Source organism: Eucalyptus grandis, chromosome 7, assembly GCF_016545825.1.
Source record: "Eucalyptus grandis isolate ANBG69807.140 chromosome 7, ASM1654582v1, whole genome shotgun sequence".
Classification (NCBI taxonomy): domain Eukaryota; kingdom Viridiplantae; phylum Streptophyta; class Magnoliopsida; order Myrtales; family Myrtaceae; genus Eucalyptus; species Eucalyptus grandis.
The window spans coordinates 419764-431996 of NC_052618.1; the positions used below are offsets into that span (position 1 = coordinate 419764).

The 12233-nt window shown below is 42.5% G+C and overlaps 2 pseudogenes; one reads left to right on the forward strand and one right to left on the reverse strand.

The window, feature by feature from the left end:
- LOC120295356 overlaps window positions 1-6371 on the forward strand; it is a 34681-nt pseudogene extending 28310 nt beyond the window's left edge.
- A 1336-nt stretch (window positions 6372-7707) lies between these two features.
- Window positions 7708-9569, reverse strand: LOC120295578 (annotated as a pseudogene).
- Between the last annotated feature and the right edge of the window lie 2664 nt (window positions 9570-12233).

A 12233-nucleotide genomic window follows, 5' to 3' on the forward strand; every position in this document is an offset into this window, starting at 1 on the left:
GGGACCTATCTTACAACAAGGATCTGACTGGATCTCTTCCTGTACAAATTGGAAACTTGGTGAAGCTCACGAACTTGTAAGTTATATACATCAGCATTTCTACTATATTCTGTGTCCCCTGACTTTCAAAGTCGAAAATGACCAACCTGCCTTTTCATCTCAAAATGCAAGACTCCTGGTTGGTTGCGGACTTTATGGTCCAATACCGGATTCCATTGGATCTCTGCAGAACCTGGTGTTTCTGTAAGTTCCCTCTCCCATATACTTGATTGCGACCTGACATGTGCATGACCGGTTTTTGGACAAGCTAGAACGTGTTTTGCTCAACTCAATTCAACAATGAATTGTTTAAACCTCCCGTTGGAGGTCTTTCTTGAATGTACTATAAATATTGTTCTCAGCTCATGTTATGTCGAAAGCGCAGCTTTGGTCTAATGCCATTTACAGGGTATGCGACCCTTGTAGGATATGGGGAAGTGTTGTGGTGGTAACACAGGAGAATTGTAATAGACAACTGAAGACACTTGTTATACTAAACAGTGATACAAGTATTAACATTCAAAATGTTCTTCTCTCACCACACTCTAAGCTTTCAAAGAAAACTAGCTGACATAAGCAGACACTCAGCTATTCTATTTTTCCTCTTGCTCACGGAGGAACGACTCGCTCGCACAGAGCTACTTGTTCTCTCAGGCTGCATCACCTCTTTTCTCTCTTGAAGCTCACCCTTTTTCCATCTGGTGACTTGTCCTCAAATGCTTCTCCTCTAAGCCTTATATATAGGCTGAAGCTTCACCGCGACAAGTCCAACACATAATGGACTTCCATTTACTTCTTGGGCAAGTTGGCAAGTTGCTGGCGCCAAATCGTCGCCAGCTAGTCTTCCTTTGCCGACTTCATGCAGTGAAGAAAACCTTATCCAATCAATCTCCTTAGCAAGTTAAAACTTTATTTGCTTCTTTTGACTTTTTGACCAAAACTTGTCTCTCGTTTTGTTTCTTGTGCGATTGAAACAAGAAGACTCTCAAGAGTTCTTCACTTGGGGTTTTAATCACCGACTTTTAATATCCAGCATTCGCACTGGAATAGGTCAGCACATCAGAGGCAAAGTCCAAGTAGAACTTATCTCATTTTCATATTAGGTGTTGACTCCAACATGCTTTACATATTAATCTGACAGTCACGTATTATTCTCCTGATCTTCACAAGTATCTGAATTCGTCCTTCCAATACATTGCAGATCTCTAAATTCAAATGGATTCAGTGGGCTGATTCCCCCTACAATCGGTAACCTTTCTAGGCTCTACTGGCTGGACCTAGCTGACAATCAGCTAACTGGATCTATTCCGGTATCCAATGGAAGCAATCCTGGCCTTGATATGCTACTTCACACGAAGCACTTGTATGTGCATGTCTTCCAATTTATTATCTCGCTGAATCTGTGAACTTTCATTTTTGTTGTGTTATCTGACTAATATTTTGCTTCATGCAGTCATTTTGGGCAGAACCGACTCTCTGGCACAATTCCTTCCCAATTATTCAGTTCTGAGATGCATCTTATCCATGTGTGAGTTCTGATAATCCACTAGGCCGCTGCATCTGGTCAATCCATTGTTTCCTTGAGGCTTCTCAAGCCTTATCTAATGAAAGATCCTCTCTCTCTCTCTTGTCTCTCTCTCTGTCTCCCCTCACTGCACACCATTGTTATCCTCTCTTGATACTCAAAGCATCTCTCTAGGAGAGAGGCAGTGAAAAGCAGAGAAGGCAATGGCCTGCTAATGCTTTTTTAAGATAGGAATCCTCATAAACTTCTTTAACTGTGCAGGCTTTTTGACAACAATCAGCTCACAGGTAGCATCCCTTCCACCATTGGACTGGTGCAGAGTTTGGAAGTTGTGTGAGTATTTATGGTTCTACACAATCCTAATGAGGATTACTTCCCTTCTGCTCATTGCACTTCGGGTCTATGTTTAACCTATTTCAATGGTCACAGACGCTTTGATACAAACTTTCTAAGTAGTGCAGTCCCTGAAATCTCAACAATCTTACATCTGTTCAAGAACTGTAAGCAAAACATAATTACGGTCGTGTCATTTTAGTGTTTTCTAGTGCATATCACTATAATCATCTCCTAAATTTACTGGTCTACTTTTTAGCCTTCTTTCCAACAACAGGCTAACTGGTCCGTTTCCCAACCTTGCTGGCATGAATGCCCTCAACTACCTGTAAGTAATAATTGTCTTACTATTAGCTAGTTACACACGGTATAATTGCTGATCATTTATGAGTTCTCAGAGGGAAATAGAGCACGACGTGAAATGTAAAAGACAATCTTAAACTCTTTTTCTTAATTTTGAATTCGCCATTGCTTATTGTCCTGTTGTGACTACGTAAAACATGGACTTTGACTGACCAAGGTGGATTTGCAGGGACTTAAGCAATAATAGTTTTGATGCGACAGATTTCCCCGCATGGATTCTGACATTACAGTCTTTGACAACATTGTACGTTTCCCGATCTGTCTTTTGCCTCCATCAATTGACTTAAACAACACCCACCCCTCTTTTCTCCTCTGGAAATGGAACATGACATTTCATTGTTTTGTGGTTGTGGGTTTCGGACTTGCCATCTTTTTCCCTTTCCAAAGATAAAATAGATTCCTCTAAGTAAATAATGGGTTTACACGTTTTATCAATTTTAGAACGCTGGAACACACGCAAGTTCAAGGAGTCCTACCTGTCATCCTTTTCAGCATTTTCAGTTTGCAAAGTGTGTAAGTATCATCTCCATCTCAATATTTACCTCAATGTAATGGATGTATACTTCTTCAAAACTTGATCTGCTTCATTCAATTGACTTCCTGGTGGGTTTCAACTGGGACATTTGGGATGTGGCTGAACGAGTGAATTTTCCTGTGATGTCAGGGTCTTAAAAAACAACAATGTGAATGGAACGTTGGACATAGGCACCAGCCGTAGCAATCAATTGCAACTCATTGATTTGCAGACCAATCTTATTGATAGCTTCAAGCAGAGTACTGGAGTTTACAGTGTCGTGGTGATGTAAGTCATATAAAGCTCTTAGGCCCTTTCACTCACTGTGTCACAAGATGAATCAAAAGTGCTTTTTTACACATTTTTATTACTAATGTCGCGCCCATATAATTGTATTTCTGCAGACTTGTCGATAACCCGGTTTGTCAAGAAACAGGAGCAGCTGGGCAAAGTTACTGTACCATTCCACAAACCAACACCTCCTCATACTCGACACCGCCTAATAGTTGCATCCCAGCCGTTTGCAATTCAAACCAGACATCCAGCCCCAACTGTAAATGCAGCCATCCCTACACAGGAACTTTAGTCTTCAGAGCTCCTTCTTTCTCAGGTTTAGGGAACTTGACTTATTTCGAAAAACTCGCAAGCTCTATGATGATCTCTTTTCAGTCCTATCAACTTCCAGTAGATTCCATCTCGCTGAGTGATCCACGCAAGGATTCATATAATTACCTTAAACTGAATCTTGCGGTCTTCCCATCCGGGGGGGTTCGTTTCAATTGGACTGGCATAAACAGTATTGGCTTTGTGCTCAGTAATCAGACTTACAAGCCTTCACAATTATTTGGGCCTTTCTATTTCATCGGCGATCAGTACATGAACTTTGATGGTAATATCTCCAATTATTTAACAGAGACACGCATTCTGCTGCCTTGTCTATCTAGATTATCTTTATATCTTCATCATACTAACAACAATCTCTCCCTCTTTCTCACTGAAGTACAGTACCAACTACATCCAAAAAATCGTCAAACATCGGAGTCATCATTGGTGCAGCAGCTGGTGGTTTTGTTCTCCTCTTGCTATTGGCTCTTGTGGGGGTTTATGCTTTTCGTCAAAAGAAAAGAGCAGAAAAGGCTACAGAGCAAAGCAACCCTTTGGTATGGCCGGATTCACTGCAGACTTGCCACTTAGCTTGTCTCTGATTCTGAAAGTAAAGTCTCAGTCAATACTTGTTATTTATGGAAATGCAGTAAACTGGGACCCAAATAAGAGCGACGGCAGCATCCCCCAACTCAAAGGAGCGAGATGGTTTTCTCTTGAAGAGCTAAAGAAATACACCAACAACTTCTCAGATGCCAATGAAATTGGATCTGGTGGCTATGGAAAGGTTTACTCTCTTGGCTCTCAGTTCTATTTAAGAGAAACCTCGATTACCACACTCTTGCGCCTGTACTCTTCATAATATACCCAGAGCCTTTCGTTGCAGTCCTCGTGTTAACAAGAAAAATCTGTTGTATAAGTTCCATGTATTCACCACCTTGTTGGAAGCATAGTCTCACTGAATGACATGTGACAGTTACTGAGTTTGAAATCTTCTGCTAGAATTTCACATGAACAGAGAAGGGCTTCTTAGACTTGACAAAACCAGATGTGAGTTTGCTCATACAGAGAAAAAGTAAAGCTGAGAGATGGGCAAATTCGTGGTGTTGCTACACATTTGTTTCCACTTCGTTTCTTCTCTTTCCAAGAGAATCTTATATTTTCACACGGCTTTAAATTTTTCAACCGCTTATGTTGTCTGAATGTTTCCATTTAAGTTGATCCTTGATTTCATTAAATTCCTGAGCAATGAATGAATCTAAAATTTTGCCTTGCCTTAATTTCCTGGTTATGTCTCTTTAATCTGAAAACTGTATCGATACTGCACCAGCATTGTGAAATTTTTTTATTCGTCTTCAAAATCATCAGCTGTCCTGAAAGCTGGCCGAATTATAAATTTTGTTGTTGCTGTGGCAGGTCTACAGGGGTACTCTTCCCACTGGAACTTTTGTCGCCATAAAACGAGCACAGCAGGGATCTATGCAGGGTGGGGTCGAGTTCAAAAATGAGATCGAGCTTCTATCGAGAGTCCATCACAAGAATCTTGTCAGCCTTGTCGGTTTTTGTCTTGAGCAAGGTGAAAAATTGCTAGTGTACGAGTTCCTTCCAAATGGTACCCTCAAAGACAGTCTCTCAGGTATCTCCTCTCGAGTTTCTTATGTTGAGAAAGCATTCATGCGGATTTTAGGTTTCTGAGAAACAATTCCTCGCTCATACCGTCTGTGTTCACAATTACAAGTTTCGACTTACAGGAAAGTCAGGGATCAGGATGGATTGGGCAAGAAGACTCAAAGTAGCCATTGGTGCAGCCCGAGGTCTGGCTTATCTTCATGAGCTTGCTAATCCTCCGATCATACACAGGGACATAAAATCAACCAACATCCTATTGGATGATCACTTGAATGCGAAAGTTGCTGATTTTGGTCTCTCCAAGCCCATGGGAGATGGTGAAAGGGGTCATGTCACCACTCAAGTCAAAGGAACAATGGTCAGTAATGAGCTTTTGTGTAACGTTAGATGGTCAAACTTTTCCGAGCAACACAGAAATTTTGCATGTGTTCCCTGGTTCCTAAAACAATCCATGTTCATGAGAACCTAGTGATTGTCTGGAGAAGAAGTGCACTTCTCAGGTTTTGGTTAGGAGTCTTACTTTAGGGGAAAAAATATAAGATAATTGTTCTTTTCAGTTTGGATGATTATCATGATAATATCAGCAGTCATATGAGAGACAATTAATTTACCAAAGTCAATAGAAAAAGGGTCATAGAGTTGAAGGCATTATTATTTGTTTAGCTTTCATAATGAGTTTTACAAACCGATCATGCAATATTCTTGTGAAGGGCTATTTGGATCCTGAATACTACATGACACAGCAGCTGACCGAGAAGAGCGATGTCTATAGCTTCGGAGTATTGATGCTGGAACTCCTTACAGCCAGAAGGCCCATAGAGCGGGGCAGATATATTGTGAGAGAAGTTAGGGTGCTCATAAATAAGGACAAAGATTTGTACAATCTGCAGGGGATTCTCGACCCAGCCATCGGATTGGGCACGTCTTTGAAGGGTCTCGAGAGGTTTGTGGAGTTAGCAATGAGATGTGCGGAAGAATCCGGAGCGGACAGGCCAACCATGGGAGAGGTGGTGAAGGAAATCGAGAACATCATGGTTTTCGCGGGTTTGAATCCGAAGGCTGAATCGGCGACCACTTCAGCCAGTTATGAGGAGGCGAGTAAGGCGTATGCTACACATCCCTACCGCAACGAGGACTTCTTTGAGTATAGTGGAGGTTTCCCACCTTCAAGGATCGAACCCCAGTAGGCAAATCACAGTCATGATCAGCTTCAGTGTACATTAATAAAACCAAACGTGCATGTGTTCACGACTAACTCTTTCCAGATGTTCAGGTCTTGTGATGCTTGTACCCTGTCGAGAATTTCATCTTGTAAAATTGCTGGCCTCTATGTATAAGTAGAATTCCGAAGGAAGTTATCATTCATCTTCCACCTGTACAGCCAGTAGCTCTTCTCGCGGAGAAGACAGTGTATGGACTCGTTTTTCGATTGATTGGGAGGATATGATCAATCATAGTACAGGAAATGTATTGGAAAATGTGTCATTTAGCGTGGCCGATGGGAGATCTCACCATTCCTTGACATGTGATCGGCTCGATCTGACGGAACTTCAGAGTCTTTCCAAACGAACTGCACTTACTGCGCAAGACTCCCGAGATCTTATTGTGTCGATGTTACAGTGTTATTTTTCCGTCATAATTAGATGATGTGAGGCACAGGAAAGTTGACTCGAAGCTAGATCTTGTGCATCTGAGACTGGTTAGATTGCTTAAATTTACATCCACTATACTTTGACCTGGCGTGACTTTGGTACTTGTGAACGAAAGAATCTTTTCTTATTAATGTGCAATAATTAGAAAACTTTGACCCCAGATGCATACAGTACCAAGTCATTAGACTTTGTGCAGATCTAGCTCTGCATTCACATTATACTCCCTTTCTAATTTCTCTCTTTTGTTTGATGAACACTCCGTTTCAACCATTTCACACATGTACGGCGAGACCTATGATGGAGAAACTCGACCAAGGTTAATACCATTAAGAATTTCAAACTAGCATCCCATAACACATTCATCTTAAACTGATTTTTATTTCACAAAAAATTTCAAAATGGTACCTTCATGACACATTCATCCTAATTAATTTTCATCTCATAAAAAATCCTAATTTGGTTATTTCGATCCAAATTTACTCTCCATTAAAATGCATGAATGTGAACACAGTTGGATTTTTCAAGTTACATTTGTCGTTCTCCATGTTAAATTAGTCTTTTAGTCATTTGCCATGTGTATTGACACGTACATTTTAACAGAATATTGGGCAGAAAAAAGATTTGGATTAGGGTACTAGTTTTTGGGTTTTTTTGATGAAATGAAAATTAGTTTAGAGTAAATGAGTCATAAGGCACAAGTCTGAGATTTTTATAAGACAAAAATTCAGGGTATCAATTTGCCATTTTTTATAGCTGACCCTCATAAATATCTGCAGAAACTTTCTTGCCAGAAATATTCTTTAATTACAATTGCGAATACAATACCACTTTTCTCTTATTTGCTGGAATTACAGAGTGCCCCTTGAGATATGATGCTACATCAAACGACAAGTAATGAAATCAAACGCTCCTGCTACATTCTTGTTTTTTTCCCTTACATGAATTGGTCCTGTTAATCTTGTCTAACATGGGGACACGAACGCAAAGTACTTGGCATGATGTTATTGTAAACAGAAACAAGAAGTCAAATTTGGAATTAAGGAAAAAGGAACAAGGAAAAGAGAGCAAGATTTGATTGCTCGTGTGTTTTGAGTGGAGTGGATCAACTGATCTAAGTCCTGGGCTTTTCCAGGAGGGCGGAGAAGTACCACTCGTTCCCTCCGCGATCGACCTTCCTGCCGACGTTCCACCTCACCCTCTTGAACCCGACCCGATCGAACATGGGCACGTACGTCCCGTTCAGCTGCGGCCCGAGGCAGAAGAAGTGGTCGAGCCAGAATAGCCCGCCCGGTCTCAGCACCCGGTATATGTCGTACAGAGTGAACTCGAGCATCGAGTCCGGGATCCAGTTGCTCAGGACGTGCATGGAGTGCACTATGTCCAGCGTGTTCTCGAAGAAGGGCAGCCTCTGCGCGACGGTCATGTGCATCGAGAGCAGGCCCCTGGACGCGATGAAGTTGTTGAAGGGGCCGTCGTAGTTCATCGTGGTCGTGACGATGGTCACGTTCCGTTCCCTCATCCTGGCCGCGAACGTCCCGCTCCCTCCCCCAATGTCTAGGCCAATCCGAATGGTGCCCCGCGGCCTGGTGGCCAGCACCTGATCCATCCCGTAGTCGAGATTGCCGTTGTCGAACATCCACCGGTGCTTCTCCCGTCCCTCCAGGTGGAAACAGTCCTTGCAGTCGAAGACCCCGGGCTTGTCCCTCCGGTCGATGAGGCACTGGTAGCTCTTGCACTGGTATGCGTCCCATGCGATGCTGTTGTCGGGCGGGGTGGTCCACAGGGCCTGCGGGAACGGGATCGGCTCTGCGGAATTGGCCGGAGTCTTCGGGTGGCATCTCCTCCTAGGGAGAGGCTCGCATCCCTTCACCATGAGCTTCTGCGACAGGGCGTCGTCGACGGGGCACTCGGCCCCGACCTGGTACGACATGTACTCGGCCAGCTCCTCCCTGAACATGAGGCAGGCGGCTCCCACGGGTGGGAGCACCACGTCCGAGCCGACCCTAGGGGAGTTGCCGAGCGGGAGCTTTGGGGGCCGATGGCCAGCCTCAGCTCCTCCGGCAAATTGGTGGCGCTGAAGAGGTCGGCGCGGTAGTTGGTTTGGTCGGGCGACGAGCGTTCTCGCTCGTTGAGGCGGGTGAGCTGGGTGAGGAGGGATTCGATGAGGGCGTTGGCGGAGGTGAGGTGCTCGTGGAGCTCGGCGATGCGGGAGTGAGTGGAGTAGAGCTGGGCGCGGGTGAAGTTGAGGTCGGCGATGAGAGGGGCGGTGTCGCAGGAGGAGAGCGGCAGGGAGAGCTGCTGGGTGTAGCGGGATATCTGGTTGAGGTCCAGCCGAGACGGCCCCCGCTGGTGAAGATGTAGACGGCGAGGACGTTGACGACGATGATGAGGGCCACCACGAACGCCTTGAACTTCCTGGACTGCCGGATCTGGCTCGCCTGCTTCTTCGCGTAGTCTTCGTCGCTCGCCATGTCTCGCGACTCCTGCCCGCGAGCGAAGGCTGCTTCTGCTTCTGACGAGACAGGAAGAAGAGAGTTGGGGAGGTTCAAGGAAATGAACTCGGCATGCAGATGAGATTTATCCACATTCACCATGTGCGATCCGCCATTTCGGGGGCTGTGCCGTGCTATCAGGAGAGGTTACCTTCCTCTCCAAACAACTGCAACATGCTTTCGCCCTTCATTTCTGCTCCTTCCACCTACGCAAAATGGCTTCCGAATATGGTAACTTTCTTCCAACGGGGGGAGCTTTGCGTAGGACGAGGAACTCCTCTCAGTTCCTTTTGGTGTTGTTAGATACTGGACAGGAACATGTCCTTTTATGGAGGTTAGGGTAGATTTCACTTTTGCCACTTATGACTTCTGGTGGCCCATGCTCTGTGATCTTGTCACAATTCTTTCCTTGTACCATGTATTAATGGAAACTTTTAGTACATCCTACGTCTCCATTCCGAATCAAAAAGAAAATAATCGAAAGACCGACGACGGTTGATGAACGCACCGTACATTTCTAAGTCCTCGGATATCGGTAGTCTCATCGGTAATAAGTAAATGAACATGGACATTTAACTTCAACCCCACTAAACTTTTCAACTTAAATGCCCAAGTGCAGTTTCCCCAAAAATATGAAAACTTCAAAGCGCCAATAGTCTCGAGCCAACCGGGAAATAAACAGTAGGCGGTCTTTGACTTGAATTTCACCATAAATTTGAAAAATAAAAACTGTCTCGAGAAGTGCAAACAGATGCTGACTCCTCAGGTGCGTCGTTCCAAATGATGCCAACCCATGCTTAGAATTTCCAATCCGATTTGTACTCAATCTCCACGCAGGGGAAGCATCTTCTCCAATAGTCCACGGGCATTTGAGTATTCTATTGCAACCATCCTTTGGCCTCTTGCTCTGCAAAGTCCAACTCCACATGCGTCTCCGCCGGAGAGCGCAATTAAAGAAGACATGAGAAGCCAACTTTCCGGTATTTGTGCATTTGTACCAAACTCTTTGGTAGGCAGGACTCGTGAAGGTGCACTCCAAATGCATGAATGCAAAGTAGTCGGCGGTGCTTTGATCAAGTCCGCAAAACACAAGAATAGAACAAAGAATAACCCTGCAAAACCATCAACAGAGAATAGTAAGAGCTAGATGAGCCGTAGTACCCATCGGAAGTCGAAACTATGCTAGCATGCATCTTCATCCTTGTTCTGTATCATAAGGTAAAATTATCGATATTTTCGACATAGAAAGACAAATGCACTTTTGAGTCTGAGTATTACATCACTATATCGCTAAATTAACTTGAAAAAAAATTGAGATTTCCTTCATCTTACTCCTCCCAATAATGCCTAGATAGTTATGACAAAATCATTGAAATATACTAATTCAAGATCGTAGATAAAAACATTTGTTGTATTTATAAATTTAAAACAAAATAAATATTGGGATTTTGATAGTTCAATGATTGATGTTGGGGACTCTAAATGTCCACCACAAACGTCCATGAAATAGTAATAGCCTTGTAATATGACTAAATGAATATTAATAGTATGAACATAATGCAATGCATGTTTAGGCAGCAGCTATTTAAATGGGAAAAGCCTGTTTTTTTTCTAATAATGGGTAGAGACCCATTTTAGCAATCTATAATCTTAGGTGGCAAGTTTTAAGGCAACACTTAGAGAAGACTCTGTAATAATATGACAAGCCAAACCTAAGAAGGGAATTGCTTACCCAAATTCGCTAAAAGAAATTTGGAATATGGGATGCTCTGGAAACCATATCTTTTTCGATTATTTTCCATGAATTTTTTTTTTTTTCATTTTAAATTATTCTAGTGGATTGTTGCTTCTCTTCTCTTCCATATATTCGATTACCAAATTGTCAATGTGTGTAGTGGGTTTGCATTTTAGCAAAAAATCGAATTACCAATTTTTATAATTACGTTTTATATGTTCTTCCCTAGTCAGCTTTAGAGGCGTGCCCTCAAATAAATTTGTGATAAGATAATGGAGTCAAAGGAAGCTACTTTTGCAAGGATCTTCAAGTTTTAGCATTCGAAAAACTCGACCTCAAGCCAATTGTGTTGACCAAATTTGAGTCTTCAATTCGGGTTTGACATCTTAGCAAGTCGAAGTTGAATATACGGTTCATAGAATCAGTTAAAAGTAAGAATGACTCCAGATGGAAATATTTACATCGAGAAGTTTATTTTCCGAAATTGGTTCCCCCAACCAATTATTTTGCTCATTTCGCATAACCAATTTTGTCCTCTAAAAAGAAAGTTTTCTTACTTTACATCATATGACTGTTATGTCAAAGTTGTTATCGTTCTTCTCCGGTTAGGATCGACTGCTTCTGATTATTAAAATACACAATCACATACTAATATACAGAATCATTGAATATACTAAATATATCTCTAACAGTATAATTTTTGCTCACACAAGGTAAAAGCTTGAGATATATTCTTAAAATCCCAATTGCATGATTTAATATGCTACAAACTTCAGGTTTAGACAATTTTCGAACTTCTGCAGTCGAACCAAATCACCTTATGAAAGTGAGTAATGAAAATTTTGTACATATTATAGTCACCTTTGCTATGGAGGAAGTAGGAGAAATATGGAAGACAGGTTTCGACTGCTTTCACCTTTAAATTCGAAACAACTTTGAGATTAGTGCATTAAATAATTGTGGTTTCCAGTTCTTCTCTCTTTGCGTGAAGCATGGAAGCAATTGAAGCTGCGAAAACATCCCCTACATCAGAAATCGAAGATGGGGACTTTTGCATTTGTTACGCTATGTTGTGATCACTTTATTGTGGATAAATAATTGAAATTAGAAGCTTAAAGTCAAGCAAGGATAGTCAACCAGGACGAGGGTGTGGCAAAGTCAAACCCAATCAAACGAGAATCCTCTCCGGTCGCAAAAGATTATGGATGCCCACAATGTATGTGGCACTTTAAACAGGCCCCTTTGCTATGAAGCCCTTCCTCATCTACTCCATCGAAAATCCGGTCCATCATTGGTTGTTGATTGTCCCGCACCATCGATCAGTCATGTCGGTCTCAATCAAGCCTCC